We start from the raw sequence: 27263 nt of genomic DNA, 5'->3' as shown, positions 1-27263 counted from the left end.
CGTCACGCGCAGGGCCAGCTCCGGCTGAGCATCCTATTGGTGGTCCCGAGGTTGCCAGGCTCCGCCCACCTCCCCGCCCCTTCCCGGGCGCGCGGGTTCCCGGCGCCAGCCCTCTTAGCTGGCCCTGGCAGCCTGCCAGGTAAGCTTCTCACCTGGACATCATGACACCAGCGACAACATCTTGCTTGACACTTCCACCCTAGCTGTAGAAGGTGAAGCCAAAACCGGACTGCGACAACTCCCTGCAAGTCCGAAACGGCATCCTGCGTGGTAGCATGGAGCTGCGGGGTCGTTTGGCTCCTAGGCCGACTGGAATAAGCCACTTCTGAAGCTGTGGATCATTGCAGTTTGAACTCACCATCCAGGAACAACGTAGAACTAGCCAGAAGCAAGAATCGCTGACTTATCTACACACCAAGATTCGTGCTTTATCAGGAGATTCCTTAGGCTTTGAAAAGCAGCGTCCTTCAGCAACATTCAAACTAGGTAAGGGGACAAAACCTGCACCAAATAATAAAACACACCAAATAATGGGACAACTAAGTAATATTTAAGGGCCCTTGAGGCCGGGCGCGGTGACTCACTCCTGTAATCCCAACACTTTGGGAGGCTGAGGTGGCTGGGTCACCTGAGGTTAGGAGTTCGAAACCAGCCTGACCAACATGGTGAAACCCCGTCTCTACTAAATACAAAAAATTACCGGGCGTCGTGGCGCGCGCCTGTAATCCCAGCTATTCGGGAAGCTGAGGCAGGAGGATTGCTTGAACCCGGAAATCGGAGGTTGCAGTGAGCCTAGATTATGCCATTGCACTCCAGCCTGGGCAATAAGAGCAAAACTCCTTCTCAAAAAAAGTTTTAAAAACAAAATAAATAGGGCCGGGCACGGTGGCTCACACCTGTAATCCCAACACTTTGGGAGGCCAAGGCGGGCGGATCACGAGGTCAGGAGATCGAGACCATCCTGGCTAACACGGTGAAACCCCGTCTCTACTAAAAATACAAAAAAAATTAGCCGGGTGTGGTGGTGGGCGCCTGTAGTCCCAGCTACTTGGGAGGCTGAGGCAGGAGAATCGCTTGAACCCGGGAGGTGGAGGTTGCAGTGAGCCAAGATCGTGCGGCTGCACTCCATCCAGCCTGGGCGACAGAGCAAGACTCCGTCTCAAAAATAAAAAAATTTTTAAAAATTAAATAAAATAAATAAAGGGCCCTCGTGACTTCATAATCAAAAGAAGAATGATGCAGAGAGATTTGGGACAGAGATTAAATACAATAGTTAATCGCTTGGATTTTGTGAAGGCAGAGGTGTAGGTGAATTAGGGTAAAGGTAGGTGAAAAGGCAATGATGAGAGGAACAGAGACTGAAGAGTTGCACTCGCAGCCTGCAAACTAATACCGGCTAGCCTGGCCTGACTAATTGCTTCTTCCCCACTCCTCCCCAGGACAAAAATCCCCGAAGAAATAGATGAGGTTTAACAGAACTGACTACTTCTGTGGTCCTTTAAACAAAGTGGATTTGTACACGTTCCCTTGGCCACCCAGCAGGCTGCACTGTTCACTCAAAGCAGAACTGGCCCTCAGTGTCCAGTCGAGTTTAGTACTGGCTGTCATTGGCAGAAGTGCTCCATTTGGCCTCTTCTACAACTGTGATTGCCACGTGTGCCAACTAGTTGGTGACAGGGTCTGGTAGACCCCAGCTGCTTCCCCTCCCTACTCCCACTAGTTATAGAGCAGTAGGAACATAGGGACTCATTTCTGTTGGGATTCTGTTCGCTACCTTTTATACACACCAAGATGACCCGCTTTTTCACTGTTTGATTCATTCATTCAAAAAATATTGATAGTATTCTTGGTGCTAGAAATACAACAGTGAATAAACAGAAGAAACCCCTGCACTTAGAGGCTTATGTTCTGCAGGACTAGGTATGAAAGGAAACAAACAGGTGGCTCAAGCCTATAATCCCAGCACTTTGGGAGACTGAGGCAGGAGGATCACTTTGAGGCCAGGAGTACAAGACCAGCCTGAGCAGCATAGTGAAACTCCCTCTCTACAGAATTTAAAAACAACAACAACGACAACAAAATTTGCTGGGAATTGTGGCAGGCCCCTATGGTCCCAGCTACTCGGGATGCTGAGGTGGGAGGATTGCCTGTGGTGGGGGGTGTGGGGTGGGGGGTGAGGGACGGAGGATGCAGTGAGCCAAAAAATCAGACCACTGCACTGCAGCCTGGTCGACGGAGTGGGATTCTGTTTCAAACAACAAAAGATTGTGTTTCTAATGGAGAACATAAGTAATGAAACGAATAGATGAGCTAATCACTGGCAGTGATAAGTATTGAGCAGAAAACAAAACAAAATGGTCAGGGCAGGACTTTCTGAGGAGACAATTTAGGAGCTAAGACCTAAATGACAAGAGGGAGCCAGCCAAGCCAACCATGGGGAGGAAGAACATTCTAGACAGAGGATAATGGGTGTGAAGGCCCCGATGCTGAACTGTGGCTAATGCTGAAGCGTGGCTGTTTAAGGAACAGGCCAGGAGGCTTCAGCATGTTAAGTAGGGGTTTGAAGTTGAATTTAGAGCATTAAGCAGGAACCTAATCACGTTGTTTGGATTTGTCTGTTAAGTGCAAGGCAAGATAATGAAGGGTTTGGGTTTTTGTTGTTTTGAGATGGGGTCTCACTCTGTTGCCCAGGCTGGAATGCAGTGGTGCAATCAGGGCTCACTGCATCCTCTACTTCCCCAGGCTCACTAAGTCATCCTCTCACCTCAGCCTCCCAAGTAGCTGGGACTACAGGCAGGCGCCACCACACCAGACTAATTTTTGTATTTTTGTAGAGACGGGTTTCGTTGTATTGCCCAGGCTGGTCCTGAACTCCTGGGCTCAAGTGATCCTCCCGCCTCAGCCTCCTGAACTGCTGGGATTATAGGCATGAGCCACTGTGCCCAGCCATTGGTTTATTTTTTTTTTAATCAAACTATTTTATAGAGAATGACTTGAAGGGAGCAGAAATGGAACAAAAGGAGCTGAAGAACAATACAAAGTTATTGGGCAAGTTCATGGGGTATATGGTGGTACCTGGACTAGGCTGGTTGGTGTGGAAATAGAAATTGAAAGATTTCAGGATATTTTCCTGAGGTGCAGGTGTGAAGAAAGGTAGTAAACAAGATGAATCCCAGATTGTTTCCTTAAGCAATTGAGAGGATGGTGATACCATTTAGTGCAAGGGCAAAGATGATATATGATTGGAGTGACTCCAAAGCCTCTGCTCAGACTCCAAGCCTCTCCCACCACTGCACTGAAAATCTCACATTACACAATCCTTGGGAATCAAGATTTGGTTAAATGCAAGTGTTGACTTCATCATATTAAAAAAAAAAAAATAGGACACTAATAAGTATAAGCCATTTCAAAACAATGAGATAAGTGTTACAATAAAAGGATGTTAAAGGCCAGGCACGGTAGCTAATGCCTGTAATCCCAACACTTTGGGAGGCCAAGGTGGGCGGATCACCTGAGGTCAGGAGTTCGAGACCAGCTTGGCCAACATGGTGACAACCTGTCTCTACTAAAAATACAAAAAAATAGCCAGGTGTGGTGGCGGACGCCTGTAATCCTAGCTACTTGGGAAGCTGAGGCAGGAGAATCTCTTGAACCTGGGAGGTGGAGGTTGCAGTGAGCCGAGATCGCACCACTGCACTCCAGCCTGGGCGACAGAGCAAGTCTCCCTCTCAAAAAGAAAAAAAAAAGATGTTAAAAAAAAAAATTGTTTATTAGCCAGGCACAGTGGCTCACGCCTGTAATCCCAGCACTTTGGGAGGCCAAGGTGGGCAGATCACTTTAGGTCATGAGTTCGAGACCAGCCTGGCCAACATGGCGAAACCCCCATCTCTACTAAAAATACAAAAAATTAGCCGGGTGTGGTGGCAGGCATCTATAATCCCAGCTACTCGGGAGGCTGAGGCAGGAGAATCGCTTGAACCCAGAACCCGGGAGGTGGAGGTTGCATTGAGCGGAGATTACATCACTACACTCCAGCCTGGGCAACAGAGGGAGACTCTGTCTCAAAAAAAAAAAAAAAGTGTCTACACAACACGGTCATTGTGTGGATTAAATGGGTTAATGCCTTCAAAGCTTCACATATATTTTATTTTTTTTAATTTTATTTATTTATTTTTATTTATTTATTTATTTATTTATTTATTTTTTTTTTTGAGACAGAGTCTTGCTCTGTCGCCCAGGCTGGAGTGCGGTGAGGCGATCTCCACTCACTGCAAGCTCCGCCTCCCGGGTTCACGCCATTCTCCTGCTTCAGCCTCCCGTGTAGCTGGGACTACAGGCGCCCGCCACCACGCCCGGCTAATTTTTTTTTGTATTTTTAGTAGAGATGGGGTTTCACCACAGTCTGGATCTCCAGACCTTGTGATCCACCCACCTCGGCCTCCCAAAATGCTGGGGTTACAGGTGTGAGCCACCGCGCCCGGCAAAGCTTCACATATAGACGCTGGTATATAGAAGTGCTCAACCAGTTTTAATAGTTAATGTTATTTTATTTTTATTCTTAGTTTTGGAGACAGGTTTCTTGCTCCATCACACAGGTTGGAGTGCAATGGCATGATTGTAGCTCACTGCAGCCTCAAACTTCTGGACTCAAACTGTCCTCCTGCAGCAGCCTTCTAACTAGCTGTGATTAAAGGTGTGAGCCACGAGGCCTGCCTAACCGCTGTTATTATTGTTTATGTTATGATCTTCTGAATACAGTGGGAGCAGGTTAATGATTATCACAGCTGGCAGTTGGAGGAGAGGGAAGAGAGAATGGAGGAAGGCTAACTGAGCCCAGTTTTCTGAACCAGTAGAGGAGTTTTTTTGTCAGGGTAGGGAGGAGGAACATTCCAAACAAAGGGAAAAAAAATCAAGGTCAAAGGCCACAAGGCAATAAGGAGACAGAACCATCCAGGAGACATGAAGGAAGTCATAAGTATTGTTAAAGGGGCCAGGAGTAAAGCCAGTGTCAGGACTTAAAAAGTTTGTAGACCATGTTGAGACATTCTGAGCCATACTCTCTTTTTTTTTTTTTTTGATGGGGTGGGGTGTGGACAGGGCCTCACTGTCACCCAGGCAAGGGTGCAAATCTGGACTCATTGCAACCTCTGCCTCCCAGACTCAAGCAATCCTCCCATCTCAGCCTCTCAAGTGGTTGAGACCACAAGCACCCACCACCATGACTGACTAATTTATTTTATTTTATTTTTGAGATGGAGTTTTGCTCTTGTTGCCCAGGCTGGAGTGCAGTGGCGCAATCTCGGCTCACCGCAACTTCTGCCTCCCAGGTTCAAGCAATTCTCCTGCCTCAGCCTCCCAAGTAGCTGGGATTACAGGCATGCGCCACCACACCTGGCTAATTTTGTATTTTTAGTAGAGACAGGGTTTCTCCATGTTGGTCATGCTAGTCTTGAACTCCTGACCTCAGGTGATCTGCCTACCTCGGCCTCCCAAAATGCTGAGATTACAGGCATGAGCCACAGCACCCGGCTTAATTTTTTTTTTTTTTTGTAGAGACAGGGTCTCACTATATTGCCCAGACTGATTCATATTCTTATAGATAGTGGGGAGCCAGTGAAGGATGTTAAGCAGAGGGGAGTTATGATTTAGGAGACTGTACTAGAGGAGATGCAGCTGGAGGTGGAGAGATCAATTAGAAGGGTGATGTGGTAATACAAGTGAGAGATGATAAAAGCCTAAACTAAGGCAGTAGCAAACTAAGGCAGAAAGAAAGAAAGGGACATATTTGAAAGATAGTTAAAGTGACAATTGACAGAATTAGATAGTGTTTGGATGGTGGCGGGGGGGTATTAAGGATGTATCCAGGATTTATGACTTAGCAGTCCGGGTGGGTAGAGTTAATGCTGACCGAGATAAGAAAATACATCCAGGAAAAGGAGCCAGAATAAGCTTTACCTGGGTTAATATTTAAACTGCGTTAGTACACCTTCTACTAAAACCTGAAAGAATAGAACAAGAAGCAATGAACTTTCCTTCTGTTTTGACAATAAAGTAGCTTTCACGTGTTTTCTATCAACAATGCATATTGGCAGAAAATAAAATCAAATACAGAAAAATACAAAGATAAAAGCCATCTAATACTCTATCCAGAGATGCAGCTAAACGTTGCTGTAGAGAAGAAAAAGAACAATGGCTAAGGCCTAGAACTGAGCCCTACTGCCAGAAGGCACTGGGTTCTATAGGGGAGACAAAAAGGGAAACTGAACAAAAATCAAACCAGCCTTTTTAAAACACAAACAAAACATCTCAGCTCTTCAAAGGACCACAACTCCCTTAGGGATACCAAACAGGCAATAAATCTTTACCCCATCCCAAGTATGTATAATTTCGCCATTGGCGTTCACTCAAGCATAGGGAAAACAGATTAATCTGGAGTTAAGGTTTTGTGATTCAGTAAGACAGTGAGGCAAGGGTGTAAACCAGGACACAGACCTTCATTGGAACGTTTCTGAAAACTCTTGAAGGGCTGGAATCCTGTCTTGTTTATATCCCAAAGCACCTAACGCAATATCTATGGGTTACCCAATAAAGAGATTGAATGAATTAAGAAAGTAACTGAAAGCATGAGGTCCTAGAGTGTGGGTCAACCTCGAAGACAACAGGGGTCTGACACATTCCTCTTCTCAGTGATTCTCTTCCTTCCTTCCTTCCTTCCTTCCTTCCTTCCTTCCTTCCTTCCTTTCTTTCTTTCTTTCTTTTCTTTCTCTTTCTCTTTCTCTTTCTTTCTCTCTCTCTTTCTCTCTTTCTCTCTTTCTTTCTCTTTCTTTCTTCTTTCCCTTCCTTCCTTCCTTCCTTCCTTCCTTCCTTCCTTCCTTCCTTTTTTTTTGAGAAAGAGTTTAGCTCTTTTTGCTCAGGCTGGAGTGCAGTGGTGTGATCTTGGCTCACTGCAACCTCCGCCTCCCGGGTTCAAGTGATTCTCCTGCCTCAGCCTCCTGAGTAGCTGGGATTACAGGCATGTACCACCACGCTTGGCTAATTTTTTGGATTTTTAGTGGAGACAGGGTTTCACTATGTTGGCCAGACTGGTCTCGAACTCCTGACCTCAGGGGATCAACCTGCCTCGGCCTCCCAAAGTGCTGGGATTACAGGCGTGAGCCATGGCGCCCACCTGATCCAGTCATCTTTCAAGCTATATCATCACTTGTTTTTCTGCAAGCAGAAGTCTTTATATACAAGGGAGAGAGCAATCTATGCTGGTTAAGAAAATCCATCTTGCCTACATGAATTTTCTCTAGCTCTAAATAGCAAAGTACATTCTAGGCACCACCAGAGATGTAATGATAGTTCAAAGAGGTATGCACATAAGGAAACAGCATCAAGAGTTTCTCAAGCACCACTGGTGAATGGATTCTACCACCTGACTGTCCCACATAGGAATGGAATAGCTGCCACACAGCTGTGCTTGCCAGTGACCCAGTTCATCTTTTCTGACACTACCAGAATTTATTCCCCATGATTCTTTCTCCAACAGGAAGGGGCTAAGATTATTTCTCCAACAGGAAGGGGCTAATTTTCTTTATTAGCCTAATATGTATTGTTTTTATTTCCATGAGGAAGACAGATGTATTCCTTATTAGATAAATAACACAAGCTTGGCCAGACACGGTGGCTCACGTCTGTAATCCCAGTGCTTTGGGAGGCTGGGTTGGGTGGTTCACTTGAGACCAGGAGTTTGATACCAGCCTGGCCAACATGGCAAAATCCCATCTCTACTAAAAATACAAAAATTAGCCAGGTGTGGTGGCTCACTCCTGTAATCCCAGCTACTGAGGAGGCTTGAGGCATGAGAATCACTTGAATCCAAGAGGCAGAGGTTTCAGTGAGTCAACATTATGCCACTGCACTTAAACCTGGGCAAAAGAGCGAGATTCTGTCTCAGAAAACAAACAAACAAACAAATAAACGAAACCACAAGCTTGCTGAAAAATTCAGAAAACATATATAATTATTAAGGAAGAAAATAAAAATGACTCAAAATGAAATAATCACCTTTAACACTTTAACATTTTGGTGTCCATTCTTTCACACAATTCTTTATGCATACAGACACATTCAAATATTGAATTTTTTCACTGAAGATTTTGCATTTGTGAATTTTTCTTAATACACTCTTTTTTTTTTTTTTTTTTGAGATGGAGTCTCGCTCTGTTGCCCAGGCTGGAGTGCAGTGGCATGATCTTGGCTTACTGCAACACCTCTGCCTCCCAGGTTCAAGTGATTCTCCTGCCTCAGCCTCCCAAGTAGCTGGGATTACAGGCATCTGTAATCCCGGCTAATTTTTGTATTTTTAGTAGAGACAGAGTTTCACCATGTTGGCCAGGTTGGTCTCAAACTCCTGACCTCAGGTAATCTGCCCGCCTTGGACTCCCAAAGTGCTGGGGTTACAGGCATGAGCTACCGCGCATGCCAGGCCTACATACTTTATTTTTTAAAGCAGGTTTGTTTTGTTTTGTTTTGTTTTTTGAGACAGAGTCTTGCTCTGTCGCCCAGGCTGGAGTGCAGTGGCGTGATCTCAGCTCACTGTAAGCTCTGCTTCCCGGGTTCAAGCCATTCTCCTACCTCAGCCTCCTGAGTAGCTGGGACTACAGGAACCCGCCACCACGCCTGGCTAAATTTTTTTGTGTGTTTTTAGTAGAGACGGGGTTTCACTGTGTTAGCCAGGATGGTCTCTATCTCCGGACCTCTCGATCTCAAGTGAACCATCCAACCTAGCCTCCCAAAGCACTGGGATTACAGGCAGGCGTGAGTCACTGCACCTGGCCCAGGTTTTTTTTTTTTTTTTTTTTGAGATGGAGTCTGGCTCTGTTGCCCAGACTGGAGTGCAGTGGCACGATCTTGGGTCACTGCACTCCCGGGTTCAAGTGATTCTCCTGTCTCAGCCTCTCAAGTAGCTGGGATTACAGGTGTGTGTCACCACACTCGGCTAATTTTTTGTATTTTTAGCAGTGACAGGGTTTCTTCATGTTGGCCAGGCTGATCTTGAACTCCTGAACTCAAGTGATCTGCGCACCTCAGCCTCTCAAAGTGCTGGGATTACAGGCTTGAGCCACCCCACACGGCTTAGAGCAGTTTTAGGTTTATGGGAAAGTTAAACAGAATGTATGTATACCACCTACCACCATAAGTGTACATATAGCCTCCCCCATTGTCAACATCCCCCACCTGAGTGGTACATTTATTCCAATTGATGAACTTACATGGACACATCATTATCACCCAATGTTCATAGTTTACATTACAGTTCACTCTTGGTATTATTATTATTATTATTATTTTTTTTTTTTTTTTGAGACAGAGTCTCGCTGTGTCACCCAGGCTGGAGTAGAGTGCAGTGGCCCGATCTCAGCTCACTGCAAGCTCCGCCTCCCGGGTTCACGCCATTCTCCTGCCTCAGCCTCCCGCGTAGCTGGGACTACAGGCGCCTGCCACCTCGCCCGGCTAGTTTTTTTTTTTGTATTTTTTAGTAGAGACGGGGTTTCACTGTGTTAGCCAGGATGGTCTCGATCTCCTGACCTCGTGATCCGCCTGTCTCGGCCTCCCAAAGTGCTGGGATTACAGGCTTGAGCCACCACGCCCGGCCTGGTATTGATATTATTTTTTAAGGGCTTTATTGGTGACCTATATATTGGTGATCTATTTATTGGTGACCTATCTTGGTGATCTATATATTAATCAGAAGTAATTAATTTATTACCTGGTAAGCAAAATAGAACTTAATTTTGTTTAGCCCAAGTGTATTCCTCTTTCTGAGTTCACAAAGTATGCCTGAGTCAATTTTCTGTCTTTAGTAAACTTTTGTTATAATTTTACGTACTTTAATTACATTCCTTTTAAACCTTCACCGTTTGAATATTGAAAATTCCCAGGCTTTCTGGACTATCATACTACAGCTTCTCTTTTGGCCTCCACAACTAATAAATACCTTGCTTGACCATCTTCATATCTTTAGGCAATTATGTTTTCCTTAAGGTTTAGATTATTTGAGGCACCATGGCATAGTATCATGGTAGGGTCAAATTTTTCTGTCTGTTTCGTTGTGCCTTTCCAATATTGGTTAACCTTGGGGTCCTTTGAGGCCACAGGAAAATATTGAGCTGTTGACAGTGACTCTAAGACATGTTTCTAGGATTATAAATTATATCTCAGAGCCCAACTACATTACGAGTACAATTTTCCCTTCAGTCTAACTCACACTTCTCTATATCGAAGCTCAGTTTTACTCGCTCAGCCAGTCTCTTGAGCTTTTTCCCTTTTTTTTCTTAGGGAAGTTGCTCTCTTGAAAAAAAAAAAAAAAGTAATTATCAACATCATGGGGCCAGGCTCACTGGCTTATGCCTGTAATTTCAGCACTTTGGAAAGCCAAGGTGGGTGCATCACTTGAGATTGGGAGTTCAAAACCAGCCTGGCCAACATGGCAAAACCTGTCTTTACTAAAAATACAAAAATTAGCTGGGTGTGGTGGTACATGTCTGTAATCCCAGCTACTTGGGAGGCTGAGGCAGGAGAATTGCTTGAACCCGGGAGGCGGAAGTAACAGTGAGCTGAGATCGCACCACTGTATTCCAGCCTGGGCGACAGAGCGAGACCCTGTCTCAAAAACGACAAAAAAACAAAAAAAAAACAAAAAAAACAAAAAAAAAAACAACCATAGTGAGACTAGATCTCACTATGTTGCCCAGGCTGGACTCAAACTTGTGGGCTCAAGCAATCCTCCTGCCTCAGCCTCCTGAGTAGCTGAGATTACAGGTGTACACTACTGCAACCACCTCTTTTTTTTTTTGTTCCTGTCAGATTGGTATTACTCTACAAAGTGATGTGTAAACCCAATGTTTTTCCTGTGTATTTCCATGTTCACATTATATGTTAAAATGTTGGATGAAATGCAGGCCCAGGGAAACTTACCTTTTGTTTTCTATTTCCAACATTTTTTCTTACCTAGGGAAAAGTGATTTTAATAGCTTTTCCTACCGAAGTCTTGCAACGACTTTTCAAAAACAAATTTTTATCTGTGATCCTCCCTTTCCCAGACTTTTTCATTTTAGGATATCCTTTCCATCTTACATGCCACTGTCCTAGTTAAGGTCATTTTTGCTTCTTACCTGTAATTTCAGTCACAATTGCACCCTAACAAGTATCCACAACTTTATTATTTCCTCAGCAACCAGACCAGTCTTCCCAGAACAATGCTAGAATTGTGTGATTACCCTACTCAAAAAGCTTCTATAGCTCCCTATATCAGAGACTGCTAGCCGCTTACTCAGTATCCATTTTCTCTTTTTCTTTAGTAGCAGAATTCTGATTTTATTCTGGACAGTAGTGAGTGTGCCTGGTTAGAAGGCCAGAGTGGGCCAGGCATGGTGGCTTATGCCTGTAATCCCAGAACTTTGGGAGGCCGAAGTGGGCGGATCACCTGAGGTCAGGAGTTCAAGACCAGCCTGGCCAACATGATGAAACCCCATCTCTACTAAAAATACAAAAAATGAGCTGGGCATGGTGGCAGACGCCTGTAATCCCAGCTACTCAGGAGGCTGAGGCAGGAGAATTGCTTGAACCTAGGAGGTGGAGGTTGTAGTGAACCGAGATCGTGCCACTGCACTGCAGCCTAGGCAACACAGCAAGACTCTGTCTTAAAAAAAAAAAAAAAGGGCAGGGCACAGTGGCTCACGCCTGTAATCCCAGCACTTTGGGAGGCCGAGGCAGGCGGATGACGAGGTCAAGAGATCAAGACCATCCTGGCCAACATGGTGAAACCCCGTCTCTACTAAAAATACAAAAAAAAATTAGCCGGGCATGGTGGTATGCGCCTGTAACCACAGCTACTGAGGAGGCTGAGGCAGGAGAATCGCTTGAACCCAGGAGGCAGAGGTTGCGGTGAGCCAAAATCACGCCACCGTATTCCAGCCTGGCGACAGAGTGAGACTCTATCTCAAAAAAAACAAAAAAAGCCAGAATGTCTAGCTTTCCCTATAGTGTGAGGTATCCACTGAAATGTAAATAGAATGTATTGGATGGGTTTTCAGGAAAACTGTAAAGGGGTGATAACTCATCTGGGAATTGCATATTTTTGTGTCTCTACCCCTTTTTCTTTATTTGTCTAGGAAATAAATATAATATTTGGATCCCCAGCCACCATTTCAGACCACAAGGAAACTATGAGGATGAAATTAATGACTAAGAAGAGTAGAACAGAAAGAGAGAATGAGTGAGTGACTATGGAGTCTTGATGGGAGTGCTGAGTTGTCTATCTCCAGACTGCTTTATACGACACAGAAATAAATTCTAATTTTGTTTAGCCATTTATATGACTCTTCTTTTTCTTTTTCATGTTTTGAGACAGAGTCTTACTCTGTAGCCCAGACTGGAGTGCCGTGATACAGTCTCGGCTCACTGCAACCTCCGCCTCCCAGGTTCAAGCAATTCTCCTGCCTCAGCTTACCAAGCAGCTGGGAGTACAGGCTTGCACCATCACATGTGGCTAATTTTTGTATTTTTAGCAGAGACGAGGTTTCACCATGTTGGCCAGTCTGGTCTCAAACTCCTGACCTCAGGTAATCCGCTCGCCTCGACCTCCCAAAGTGCTGGGATTACAGGTATGAGCCACCATGCACGCCAGGCCTATACACTTTATTTTTTAGAGCAGTGCTTTTTTTTGTTTCGTTTTTGTTTTTGTTTTTGTTTTTGTTTTGAGATGGAGTCTGGCTCTGTTGCCTAGGCTGGAGTGCAGTGTTGCGATCTCAAGTCACTGCAACCTCCGCCTCCTGGGTTCAAGTGATTCTCCAGCCTCAGCCTCCTGAGTAGCTGGGATTACAGGTGCACATCAGGACACCTGGCTAATTTTTGTATTTTTAGTAGAGACTGGGTTTCTCCATGTTGACTAGACTGGTCTTGAACTCCTGACCTCAGGAGATCTGCCCGCCTCGGCCTCCCAAAGTGCTGGGATTACAGGCGTGAGCCACCGCACCTGGCCTTATATGGCTCTCCTTTTAATGCAACTGGACCTAGCTTTAATGAATACACTAGCTATTACCTACCAAATTAGGCACAAATTTTTGAGAAGGCATTCAAGACCCTTCATAGTATGGATCTAAAGTCCAAAGATAAAAATACTAAGCAAATATTTTTTCACTTGTATCTTCCACTATACTCATATTCATATACAGTCAGAATGAGAATACCATGATTCCTTGGCTCTGTGTCTTTGATAATTCTCTTTTTTATCTTGAATGCCCATGATTTGAATCTCGGATAATTCTCTTACCTCATTTGCAGTTTACCTTTACCCTTACATCTCTGCCTGTTGAAATCCAATTCACTTTTAAAGATGTAGTTCAAATGCCAACTGCTTCTCAAAACTCTTGTATTTCCACAAAATTCTTCATTAGCTACCACAACAAAGAGCTCACCTGAGGTCAAAACAAACCCAAAAGAATGGCTTCAAAATCTACTCCTGCCTGAATTTAATTAAACCTGTTTATGGAACAATTTATGTCCCCGAGAATTGTTGAAAACAACAATTAGTGAAAAACAGCAGGCAATTAGTGCAGCCTAATAGCTGGATGTGATAACCAATAAAGCATCCAGCTTTAAAGAGAAATCAAGAAAGAGATAGGATGAGAGTTTTGCTGAAATCACTGCATCCCAGGACAATCCTCCAAGGAGTGACACAAAAAGCTTCACATTGCAGGGAAAATAGACTTCACTAAAACAGCTATGTCCCTAAAATAAATAAATAAATAAATTAATTAATGACAATAACTGTAATAAAAACAAGCTCTGGAGAAGGGTAAAGGGAGTCAGTATCCAGAGTTGCTATGGACTAAATGTCCAGTTTTCAATAACAACAACAAAATTGTGATACATTAAAAGAAACAGAAAAGTGTGACTCTTATACAAGGAAAACAAACACAAAAACAGGCAACAGAAATACCTGTGTGAGGGCCCAGATGTCAGATTTAACAAACAATTCAAAGAACAAAAGAAAACTATGCTTTAAAAAGTAAAGAGGCTGGGCACAGTGGCTCACACCTGTAATCCCAGCGCTTTGGGAGGCCAAAGCAGGCAGATCTCCTGAGGTCAGGAGTTCGAGACCAGCCTGGCCAACATGGCGAAACCTCATCTCTATTAAAAATACAAAAAATAGCCAGGCATGGTGGTGGGTGCCTGTAATTCCAGCTACTCAGGAGGCTGAGGCAGGAGAATCGCTTGAACCCAAGAGGCAGAGGTTGCAGTGAGCCAAGATTGTGCCATTGTACTCCAGCCTGGGCAACAGAGCAAAACTCCATCTCAAAAAAAAAAAAAAAAAAAAAAAAGGAGCCTGCATGGTGGTGGATACCTGTAATCCCAGCACCTTGGGAGGCTGAGGCAGGTAGATCACGAGTTCAGGAGATCAAGACCATCCTAGCTAACACAGTGAAACCTCGTCTCTACTAAAAATACAAAAAATTAGTTGGGCGTCATGGTATTCACCTGTAGTCCCAGCTACTCAGGAGGCTGAGGCAGGAGAATTGCTTGAACCTGGGAGGTGGAGGTTGCAGTGAGCTGAGATTGTGCTACTGCACTCCAGCCTGGGCAATGAGCGAGACTCCTTCTCAAAAAAAAAAAAAAAAAAGTAAATGAAGCTATAAGGTCAATGTCTCATCAAACAGAGAATATCAATAAAGCCATATAAAATATTTTTAAGGAGCCAAATGGAAAGTCAATAATTGAAGGTACAATTGAAATGAAAATTTTTCTGGAGGACCTCAACAGTACATTTTAACTGACAGAACAAGTCAAACTTGAAGATGTGTCAATAGAGATAATGCAATTCAAAGAACACAGAGGAAGAAAAAAATGCAGAAAAGGAAACAGGGCCTCAGAGAAATGTGAGACACCATTAAGTGCATCAACATATGTGTAATGTGAGTACCAGAAGGGGAGGATAAAGGAACAGGAAAAAAATACTTATTCAAAGAAGTGGTGGCTGAAAAATTCCCAGATTTGATAAGAAACATTCATCTAAACATCCAGGAAGCTCAACAAATTCCAGATAGGACCAACTCAGTCAGGTGCGGTGGCTCTCACCTATAATCCCAGCACTTTGGCAGCTGAGGGGGGGCTGTATTGCTTGTGACCAGGAGTTCGAGACCAGCCTGGTCAATATGATGAAACCCCATCTCTACTAATATTACAAAAATTAGCCATGCATGGTGGTGCACGCCTGTAATCCCAGGTACTCATGTGGCTGAGGCATAAGAATTACTTGAACCTGGGAGGTGGAGGTTGCAGTGAGCCGAGATGACACCACTGCCCTCCAGCCTGGTTGATAAAGCAAGACTCAGCCTCAAAAAAAAAAAAACCAAACCAAGTAGTACAAACTCAAAAAAATCTACACCTAGACACATCACCATAAAAATGGTGAAAGCCTAAGACAAGGAGAAAATCTTGAAAGTAGTAACTTATTGGGAAACCCAATAAGATTAACAGCTAACTTCTCATCAGAATCAATGGGGGCCAGAAAGCAATGGGATGATGTGTTTCAAGAGCTGAAGGAAAGGGAAAAAAGACCTGTCAACCAAGAATCTGAGAGGCAGGAAAACTATCTTTCAAATATAAGGGCAAAATAAAGACATTCACTGATAAACAAAAAGATAAATTTTTTTCTTTTTTTTTTTTGGCTAGCAGACCCACCTTACAAGACCTAATAAAGGAAGTTCTTCAGGCTGAAAGCAAGTGGCTCCAATAATTTGAATTTATGTGAAAAAAACAAAGAGCACTGGTAAAGGTAATTATGTAATTACAAAAAAAATAGTATACTACTTCTTCTTTCCTCTCTTACTTGATTTAAAAAGCAATTATATAAACCAGTATATATGTTTTGAATTGTTAGAGGAATGTAACATATTTAGCAATAACAACACAAATGAGGTAGGTAGGAGCAAAGCTATAGCAAGATGGTAACTCTGGAATCCACAGGAACTAATAAAGAGAACAAGAAATGGTAAATAGGAAGGTTAATATAACGACTCTATAAATATATACTTGCTCTCTTTTCTTTTCACAGCTTCTTTTTTTTTTTTTTTTTTTTGACAGAGTCTTGCTCTGTCACCCAGGCTGGAGTGCAGTGGCGGGATCTCAGCTCACTGAAAGCTCCGCCTCCCGGGTTCACATCATTCTCCTGCCTCAGCCTCCCAAGTAGCTGCGACTACAGGCACCTGCCACCAAGCCCGGCTAATTTTTTTTTGTATTTTTAGTAGAGATGGGGTTTCACCATGTTAGTCAGGATGGTCTCGATCTCCTGACCTCATGATCCACCCGTCTCAGCCTCCCAAAGTGCTGAGATTACAGGCATGAGCCACCGCTCTCAGCCACGTCTTCTTTAATAGAGATAAAATTCTATAAGGTAACAAGTTAATAAAGATTTATAGGTATAAATATATAGCCACATATAGATATAATTGGTATAACAATATTAATACAAAAAGAGAAAGAGGGAATACTACTGTATAGGAATAGTATTTCTTTTTTCTTTTTTTTTGAGATAGAGTCTCGCTCTGTTGCCCAGGCTGGAGTGCAGTGGTGTGATCTCGGCTCACTGCAACCTCTGCCTCTGCATCATTCTCCTGCCTCAGCCTCCTGAGTAGCTGGGACTACTAGGCACCTGCCACCATGCCCGGCTAATTTTTTGTATTTTTTAGTAGAGACGGGGTTCCACCATGTTAGCCAGGATGGTCTCAATCTCCTGACCTCATGATCCACCTGCCTCAGCCTCCCAAAGTGCTGGGATTACAGGTGTGAGCCACTGCGCCCGACCAGGAATAGTATTTCTTTATCTCACAGAATTAACTTGGAATAAATCTGAACAAGACTCTGCTCAGTTAAGATGATACGGTAAGCCCAACAGTGAGCACTAAGAAAATACAAATATAAGGCCGGGCGCGGTGGCTCACACCTGTAATCCTAGCACCTTGGGAGGCTGAGGCGTGAGGATCACTTGAGGTCGGGAGTTTGAGACTAGCCTGGCCAACATGGTGAAACCCCTCTCTACCAAAAATACAAAAGTTAATCAGGCATGGTGGTGCACACCTGTAATTCCAGCTACTCTGGAGGCTGAGGCACGAGAATTGCTTGAACCCTTAAGGCGGAGGTTGCAGTGAGCTGAAATCGTGCCACTGCACTCCAACCTGGGCGACACAGTGAGATTCTGTCAAGGGAAGGAAAGGGAAGGGGAGGGGAGGGGAGGGAAGAGGCCACACAAAAGCTTGTACAAGAATGTTCACATCGGCCGGGCGCGGTGGCTCAAGCCTGTAATCCCAGCACTTTGGGAGGCCGAGACGGGCGGATCACGAGGTCAGGAGATCGAGACCATCCTGGCTAACACGGTGAAACCCCGTCTCTACTAAGAAATACAAAAAAAAAACTAGCCAGGCAGGTGGCAGGCGCATGTAGTCCCAGCTACTCGGGAGGCTGAGGCAGGAGAATGGCGTAAACCCGGGAGGCGGAGCTTGTAGTGAGCTGAGATCCGGCCACTGCACTCCAGCCTGGGCGACAGAGCAAGACTCCGTCTCAAAAAAAAAAAAAAAAGAATGTTCACAGCAGCTTATTCATAATAGCCAAAAAGTGGAGATAACCCAAATGTTCATCCACTAATGAATGGATTGTTAAAATGTGGTATATCTATACAATGGGACAGTATTCAGCCATTAAAAAAAAAAAAAAAAAACAAAAAACAAAAAACAAGGTGCTGACGTGCTACAACATGGATGAACCTTGAAAATGTGCTAAGTGAAAAAAAGCTCTTGCAAAGGGAAGGGGAGGGGAGGGGAGGGGAGGGGAGGGGAGGGGAGGGAAATGTAGTAAAAAAAATCAGTAAAGGAATTAAAATGTTACACTAGGAAATATTCACTTAAAAAAAAAGTAAAGGAGGAAGAGAAGAATAAAAAGACATGAGAGCTGATGGGGCGTGGTGGCTCACGCCTGTAATCCCAACACTTTGGGAGGCCAAGGCAGGCAGATCACGAGGTCAGGCGATCGAGGCCATCCTGTTTAACACAGTGAAACCCTGTCTCTACTAAAATACAAAAAATTAGCGCGGCATGGTGGCGGGAGCCTGTAGTCCCAGCTACTCGGGAGGCTGAGGCAGGAGAATGATGTGAATGAACCCGGGAGGTGGAGGTTGCCCTGAGCCGAGATCGCGCCACTGCACTCCAGCCTGGGCGACAGAATGAGACTCCATCTCAAAAATAATAATAATAAAAATAAAAAATACATGAGAGATAGAAACAAAAGAAAAAAAATTTTTTTTTTTTGAAACGGAGTTTCACTCTTGTTGCCCAGGCTATGGTGGAATGGTGTGATCTTGGCTCACTGCAACCTCTGCCTCCCAGGTTCAAGGAATTCTCCTGCCTCAGCCTCCTGAGTAGCTGGGATTACAGGCACCCGCCACCATGCCCGACTAATTTTTTAAATTGTTAGTAGAGATTTCACCATGTTGGCCAGGCTGGTCTGGAACTCCTAACCTCAGGTGATCCACCCACCTCAGCCTCCCAAAGTGCTGGGATTACAGGCGTGAGCCACTGGGCCTGGCCTACGAAACTTTTAATGGCGGCCAGGTGCAGTGGCTCACGCCTGTAATCCCAGCATTTTGGGAGGCTGAGGTGGGTAGATCACAAGGTCAGGAGATCGAGACCATCCTGGCTAACACAGTGAAACCCTGTCTCTACTAAAAATACAAAAAATTAGCCAGGCGTTTGGCGGGCGCCTGTAGTCCCAGCTATTCAGGAGGCTGAGGCGGGAGATTGGTGTGAACCTGGGAGGCGGAGCTTGCAGTGAGCTTAGTTGGTGCAACTGCACTCCAGCCTGGGTGACAGTGGGAGACTCTGTCCATAAAGAAAAAAAAAAATTTAATGTCAGACATAAATCCAACTATATCAATAATAATAATAAGTGTTTATTAATTGAGCAATCCAATCAAATCCAATCAAAAGGTAGAGATTGTCAGACTGCATTTATGAAAAAGACCCAACTGTACACTGGCTACAGAAGACAGTTTACATTCAAAGATACCATATAGCTGGGCACGGTGGCTCATGCCTGTAATCGCAGCACTTTGGGAGGCAGAGGTGGGTGGATCACCTAAGGTCAGGAGTTCGAGACCAGCATGACCAACATGGTGAAACCCCATCTCTATTAAAAATACAAAATTAGCCAGGCGTGGTGGCGTGTGCCTGTAATCCCAGCTACTAGGGAGGCTGAGGCATGAGAATCACTTGAACCTGGGAGACGGAGGTTGCGGTGAGCCAAGATCACGCCAATGCACTCCAGCCTGTTCAACAAGAGTGAAACTCCGTCTCAAAAAAAAAAAAAAGATACACATAGACTGAAAGTAAAAGAATGGAAAAATATATACAAAGAGCAACCATAAGAAAGCTGGAGTGACTGTACTCATATCAAACAAAACAAACTTTAAGTGAAAAGATGTAAAAATGATACAATTACTTTACAAAAGAGTTTGGCAATTAAACATAGAGTTACCATATCACCTAGCAATTCTACTCTTAGGTACATACTCAAGATAAATAGAAACATTAAGGCCGAAACATTAAGAATGTTCACAGCAGCATTATTCATAATAGCCAAAAAGTGAAGACAACCCAAATGTTCATCCACCAATGAATGGATTGTTAAAATGCGGTATATCTATACAATGGGATATTATTCAGCCACTAAAAAAAAAAGAAATGCTGACATGTGCTACAACATGGATGAACCTTGAAAATGTGCTAAGTGGAAAAAAGCTCTTGCAAAGGATGACAAATTGTATGATTCCATTCATATGAAATGTCCATAATGGGTAAATCCATATAGACAGAAAGTAGATTGGAAGTTGCCTAGAGCTGGGAAAATTGGTGGGAAAAGGGGAGTGTTTGGAGATACAGAGTTTCTTTTTGGGGATGATGAAAATGTTCTAAAATTGTGGTAATGTTTGAACAGCTCTGCTTATATACTAAAAAAAGCATTGAATTGTATACTTGAAATGGGTGAACTGTATATTTTGTGAATTATATCTCAATAATGTTAAAAAACAGGCAAAACTCTTATCTGGTGATAGAGATCTGATTGATGGTTACCTTTTGCAGGGTTATCAGCTTGGAGAACCAACATGAGGGAGCTTGCTGATGTCTTAGAGATGTTAAGTATCTGATCTGGGTGATGATTACGTGGATGTACACAAGTATAAAGTTCTTCAAATTATATACTTAAGATTTGTGTGCTTTATGCAATACCTTAGCTGAAAAAAAAATATTTATTTATTTATTTATTTTGACATGGAGTCTCACTGTGTTGTCCAGGCTGGAGTGTAGTGGCTCAATCTTGGCTCAGTGCAACCTCTGCCTCCCAGGTTCAAGTAATTTTCCTGCCTTGGCCTCCCTAGTAGCTGGGATTACAGGCATGGGCCATCACACCCGGCTAATTTTTGCATTTTTAGTAGAGATAGGGTTTCACCATGTCTGCAGGCTGGGCTCGAACTCCTGACCTCAGGTGATCCACCCGGCTTGGCCTCCCAAAGTGCTGAGATTATATGCACAAGCCACCACACCTGGCCAAAACATTTCAAAATGTCAGATTTAAATAATTTTGACTTAAAATATTGATATTAATTAGTTATAATTTTATTTTCTACTCAGTTTTAATAGATAAAAATATTCTATAAGTAAAATAATTTAAAACATAAAATAAATCTTTTTGAGACAGGGTCTTGCTTTGCTACCCAGGCTGGGGTGCAGTGGCACCATCTCAGCTCACTGCAGCCTCAACCTCCTAGGCTCAAGTGATTCAAGCAATCCTCCCGCCTCAGCCTCCTGAATAGCTGTGACTGACTACAGGCACATACCACCAGGCCCAGATAATTTTTGTATTTTTTGTAGAGATGGGGTTTTGGCATGTTGCCCAGGCTGGTCTCAAACTCCTGGACTCAAGCAATCAGTTGGCCCCAGCCTCCTCAAGTTCTGGGACTATAGACATGAACCACCGTGCCTGGCCAGTAGTTTTTATTTTACATTTTTATATTGAGATTCTTATTTTTTTTTAATTTTTTGAGACGTCTTGCCCTGCCACCCAGGCTAGAGTGCAGTGGCACAATCTCGGCTCACTGCAATTTCCACCTCCCAGGTTCAAGCGATTCTCCTATCTCAGCCTCCTGAGTAGCTGGGATTACAGGTGCTCACCTCCCAGGTTCAAGCGATTCTCCTATCTCAGCCTCCTGAGTAGCTGGGATTACAGGCGCCTGCCACCACGCCCAGCCAATTTTTGTATTTTTTTTTTTAAGTAGAGACAGGGTTTTGCTATGTTGGCCAGGCTGGTCTGGAACTCTTGATCTCAGGTGATCCGCCTGCCTCGGCCTCCTAAAGTGCTGGGATTATAGGCATGATCCACGGTGTCCGGCCTACATTGACATTCTTAAGGAAAATGTATTCAACATATGCAATTTTTGTATCCTTTATTTATTTGTTTATTTATTTACTTACTTTTTGAGATGGAGTCCTGCTCTGTCACCCAGGCTGGAATGCAGTGGCGCCATCTCGGCTACTGCAACCTCCACATCCCGGGCTCAAGCGACTCTCCTGCCTCCGCCTCTCAAGTAGCTGGGATTCTAGGCACCTGCCTGCACACCCGGCTAATTTTTGTATTTTTAGTAGAGACAAGGTTTATTCATGTTAGCCAGGCTGGTCTCGAATTCCTGACCTCAAGTGAGCCACCCATCTTGGCCTCCCAAAGTGCTGTGATTACAGGCGTGAGTCACTGTGCCTTGCCTGTACCCTTTAAATTTTACTACCTCTAGGTAATTGCTGTAGATAGAATACAGATAAACAAAAACTTTAATGATGATAACATAATTCACAATTTTGTTGAAATGATAGCAAGATAAAAATTATGGAATAAATATAACGATATATAAATTTTTTTTTTTTTTTTTTTTGAGGCGGAGTCTCGCTCTGTCGCCCAGGCTGGAGTGCAGTGGCGCGATCTCGGCTCACTGCAAGCTCCGCCTCCCGGGTTCCCGCCATTCTCCTGCCTCAGCCTCCCGAGTAGCTGGGACTACAGGCGCCGCCACCACGCCCGGCTAATTTTTTTTTTGTATTTTTAGTGGAGACGGGGTTTCATTGTGTTAGCCAGGATGGTCTCGATCTCCTGACCTCGTGATCCGCCCGTCTCGGCCTCCCAAAGTGCTGGGATTACAGGCTTGAGCCACCGCGCCCGGCCAACGATATATAAATTACACTTTAAAAAATTTTATTTCTCATCCACACACCACTGGATTATCAGTGGAACATCTGGACACATGCAATAATATTTAAATTCTGTCGTTTTTCGACATTTCACTTCTCTTTCCAATCATATAAAAACTATAGCTTTACACACATTTTTCTATTTGGTTGCTATGAAAATTTACTTGTTGAGGTATGAGGCTATATTTTATTTGGTAGTCTGTGTTAATTTGATTTACAACTTTTATAGATTTTAGTATATGGTATGTGGGCCTCAATTTGTTCTTTTGATATGAATATCCCAGAAATGTTATTGGTGGGCCTACACATAGCATGTGTGTTCTGCCTTATATTACAGTTTTCTATGTACTTTTTAACCCCCACTTCATTCTCCCACATACACACAAACACACACATACTACTATAAAGCTCCTGAAGAACAGAGATGGTCTTACCCATTTTAGATTCTCCTGGGTCGTGTCTATCACAGTGATCGTAGGCACTCAATAAATAGGTTTTGAATATCACGGAATCATGCGTCTAAGAAGTGGGATGCACACCTCAAGAAATTTCTCCTAAATAGAATGGATTTAAGAAATCCAACAGGCAGAAATGATAGATGTTGAAACTCAAGTCTTTTTTCCTCAGGGCATATAAAGCCCCATAAGCAACAGAAAACAAGGTTAGCCAACCTGCCTCACTATTGGCGCAGTGGATGATTTCTGTAGGTGAGAGGGTCACTGACTCAGAGCTGAGCTGTCCAATATGTGATAATGAGACATATGTCTTCTTGGCATATCTTTTAGAATGAGAAGTAGGAAGACATTAAACTTCATACTTGGAGGTAAAAAGTCACTCTGTAGAACTGTATAAATTCCTCTTTGCAATATTCTAACAGTCCACCTGTTAGTTCCAGTAGAATGGAATCTAATTGTCTAGATTAGATTATCCAGTAAAAATTCAAGTAACAGTTGTGATAATTTTAGCAATATAATGAATTGCCATCTATTGGGAAGTTAAGAGTCCCCCATAGGTTGGTTGGACTGAATAAATTCTAAATAACTATATCTATATAAAGCAACAATTAATTTCACCAAATAGCTATGATCCAGGTCTTCAAATTTCAGGTCAGGCAGACTTGCACAAACCTAAGATCATCTTCCTTCTGTGAGAAAACAAAATGTAGGCCAAAATTGTGCTGGTGCCAGGCAAGAACAAGTTGGCTTCTCACCTACTTCCATCTTATCAAGTAAATTTTGTGACTTGAAAGGTTTGTATTGGAGATAATAGCAGGCAGGGGCAAAAGCATGGAAGTCAGAAGAAACAGAATGTCTTCAGGAAATAATAGTAATCAACTTGACCGGGAGACCCAGAGATTTTCAAACTTTTTTTTTTTTTTTTGAGTTGGAGTCTCACTCTGTCGCCCAGGCTGGAGCGCAGTGGCCGGATCTCAGCTCACTGCAAGCTCCGCCTCCCGGGTTTACGCCATTCTCCTGCCTCAGCCTCCCAAGTAGCTGGGACCACAGCCACCCGCCACCACGCCCGGCTAGTTTTTTGTATTTTTTTAGTAGAGATGGGGTTTCACCGTGTTAGCCAGGATGGTCTCGATCTCCTGACCTTGTGATCCACCTGTCTCGGCCTCCCAAAGTGCTGGGATTACAGGCTTGAGCCACTGCACCTGACTGATTTTCAAACTTTTTTGTCCAAATAGCCTCTACAGAGAAAGGATAAATTTGAATCCCCCACCTGCCAAGGAATGTAGGCATTTGGCCCCATGTCCCCACTTAGTCTGTTTTATCTTTTATTTTTATTTTTTTGAAACAGGATCTTACTCTGTTGCCCAGTCTGGAGTGGCACTATCATGGCTCACTGCAGCCTCAATGTCCTAGGTCCAAGCAATCCTCCCACCTCAGTCTCTTAATTAACAAGGACTAAAAGTGTGCACCACCATGTTCAGCTACTTTTTTTTTTTGTAGTGATGGAGTCTTGCTATGTTGCCCAGGCTGGTCTTGAACCCCTGGGCTCAAGCAATCATCCTGCCAGCCTGCCCAAGTGCTGGGATTATAGGCATGAGCTACTGCATCCTGCTTATTTTATCTTTGAAATGGATGTAAATTTTGCATTCTAGTCTATCGTATCAATGGTACTATAAAAATGTTTAAAGGTCTATCAGTAGAGGAGAATACAAGTTTCCTATTTGTATTCTTGGTTAATAGACTTTCTAGGGGAAAACAGATTCCTGTTGGTTTTACTGGCTCATACGTATGACCAAGCCTTTTATTTATTTATTTAGAGACGGATTCTTGCTCTGTTCCTCAGGCTGGAGTGCAGTGGTGCAATCTTGGCTCACTGCAGCCTCTCCCTCCTGGGTTCAAGCAATTATCCTGCCTCAGCCTCCCAAGTAGTAACCTCCCAAGGCACCTGCCACCACGCCTGGCTAATTTTTTGTATTTTTTAGTAGAGACGGGTTTTCATCATGTTGGCCAGGCTGGTCTTGAACTCCTGACCTCAGGTGATCCACCCACCTCGGCCTCCCAAAGTGCTGAGATTACAGCCTTTTATAGGCCCGCCTTTTATATAAATGTATGTTTTTTTCAAATTTTATGAAAATTATCATAAATATAAGAATGTATGCAACATAAACATAAAGATTAATAATAGGACTAAATTTCTCACCATGTCTTCTCACAAGACTTTCAGGATCAAGTAATTCCTGGCCAAGAAACAAAAGCAAAACTGTCTCATTCCCCAGTGGATTTGGATGAAAACTGGTAATCAGCTACAACACCAAAAGGACACATTGGAGAAGAACCAAGCTGGGTCTATAAGGATTTGCACATGGGATGGCACACACATCCATTCAGTATCAAGGTCACTATCATCTGATCATATCAAGCTGGAAACGTCACCACTATCTGGACAGTTGGACATGTTTAATTGCAAAAATTAGTATTGATGAATATGCTCTGCACTACCAGGCTGGTTCAGTAATAAATATGTAAAACCTTTTGTTTGAAAAAAAAAAGAGATTAGCAATAAACTGAACATAACCAACAGCTGACCCCACTTTAAATTAAAGAGGAGAAAAGGTGTTTGCCTACTTGGAATACTATAAACCAGTGCTTCTCAAACTTTAAAATACATACAAACTACCCTGAGTTTCCCCTATCTTGTTAAAATGCAAATTCTGACAAGTGTAACGGAGGTTCTTATTTCTAACAAGCTCCCACCTGATGTCATTGCTGTTGGTCCTAGGACCATACTTTAAGCAGCAAGGCTATAAAGCAAACAGGCCCTTTAAGTGACTTGTACCTTCTTAAATTTCCCTGCACTCCCTAAAATGTTTTTACATTGCTATTAAGTCTGTAATTCCACCAATTACATTTCTGTAAAATGAGCTGTAGATTTATTCACAACTTAATATTAATTCTTTTAATCGAATAGTTTTCCTCATCATATCCACTGAGTTGGGAACTTCAAGAATGAACATTGGTTTTTATAAAGAAGAAGGAATTTTAATAATGAGGCACTGTGTACTAAAGAGTGAACAAAACAGTGGGCACAAGGGGGTTAGAAGGAGGTGGGTGTTTGGCAGCTTGCAGAGTATTGTGAAAGCAGAGACACCTGGGGTCAGGGCAAAGGCGCTATGAGGAAGTAGGAGGAGGTGAAGAAAGAGAGGTGTGAGGCTACCTGTACAAACATCACAGTTTTAGAAGCCTTGCCTCGGGTCAGGCTGAGGAAATCTAATGATCTCAATAAAAACAGCAAGCCTATTCCTAACTTTTTATAGAAAGGTAGTAAGATCCATGTGTATATCAGTAAGGATTATTGTTTTTTCTTAATTTGCTTATGCAGTTGTGAAATGCACATTTTGCTAAATGCACAAGCCAGTTGAAACTGTAGCAGATGTCCTTTAATAAAAATTAAAGATGTCAAGACAGGATTTAGAGCTCAAGTTAAGACCAGTGAATGGCACCATAGAATAATAATGCCTAAATCAGAGATCTTTAAACAAGCAGATTTAATTGGATTGCTCAGTGTCATTCAGGTAGTTGATGAAATAGCCTGAACTTGAATACCAGGACTCTTGACTCTTCATCAAGTGCTTTTTTTTTCTTCTATCATCAAGTGCTTTTTTAATACCACACACTAGTTCAAAAGTCTAAGTTAACATTTCCCAAAAGGCTTCATATTTTGGTTTCAGTAAGTTCTTTTTAAAAATGTGTGGAAGCAGACTGGGCGCAGTGGCTCACGCCTGTAATCCCAGCACTTTGGGAGGCTGAGGCAGGTGGATCACCTGAGGTCTGGAGTTTGAGACCAGCCTAACCAACATGGAGAAACCCCGTCTCTACTAAATATAAAAAATTAGCCAGGCATCGTGGTGCGCGCCTGTAATCCCAGCTACTCAGGAGGCTGAGGCAGGAGAAATCGCTTGAACCCAGGAGGTGGAGGTTGCAGTGAGCCGAGATCATGCCATTGCACTCCAGCCTGGGCAAAAAGAGCAAAACTCTGTCTCAAAATAATAATAATAAAATAAAAATGTATGAAAGTATTTTTGTGCTTAGTGATCTTATATTTTAATGGTTCAACTAATTTCCTTGTTGCTGTGTTTGGTTTTTGTTTTTGTTTTTTATGGACCTCATCTGACTGGCATGATATATTTTTTAAGGGATCTGTTTTCATTTCTAGGAGACCCATACAATTTATTGCATATAAAGTCAAAACAGAAATAAATCAATTTATTTTCAGAACATATTCCAGGTGACATCAGGAGCATTTGTTTTGAGAAACAATAAACTCTATTCTCCGTCTCAAAAATAAGCTCAGTTTTCTTTCAAAATTCCTCCACCTACCGTGTGGATACTCTGGATTTGGACAACAAAGGCTGGATTTGGACAACAAAGGCAGATGTGAAATAGACAATGGAGCCAAATGAGATAGACCTGTGAGTCCTGA

General features: G+C 43.2%; 1 long non-coding RNA gene across 3 annotated transcripts; it reads left to right on the top strand.

Annotated features, from left to right (window-relative positions):
* The first annotated feature begins 56 nt into the window (after positions 1-56).
* Positions 57-26859, top strand: LOC144340560 (uncharacterized). Of its 3 annotated transcripts, none has more exons than XR_013416809.1 (5): positions 57-486; positions 12159-12262; positions 15724-15823; positions 20178-20272; positions 25000-26859. It is a non-coding gene; the product is annotated as an uncharacterized LOC144340560 (long non-coding RNA). The 3 variants fall into 3 exon arrangements; XR_013416810.1 differs by having other exon boundaries at positions 15721-15823; XR_013416813.1 differs by lacking the exon at positions 12159-12262.
* The last annotated feature ends 404 nt before the right edge of the window (positions 26860-27263 follow it).

The sequence above is a fragment of the Macaca mulatta genome, chromosome 1 (genome assembly GCF_049350105.2).
Source record: "Macaca mulatta isolate MMU2019108-1 chromosome 1, T2T-MMU8v2.0, whole genome shotgun sequence".
Classification (NCBI taxonomy): Eukaryota; Metazoa; Chordata; class Mammalia; order Primates; family Cercopithecidae; genus Macaca; species Macaca mulatta.
This window is presented reverse-complemented; position numbering and strand designations above follow the sequence as displayed.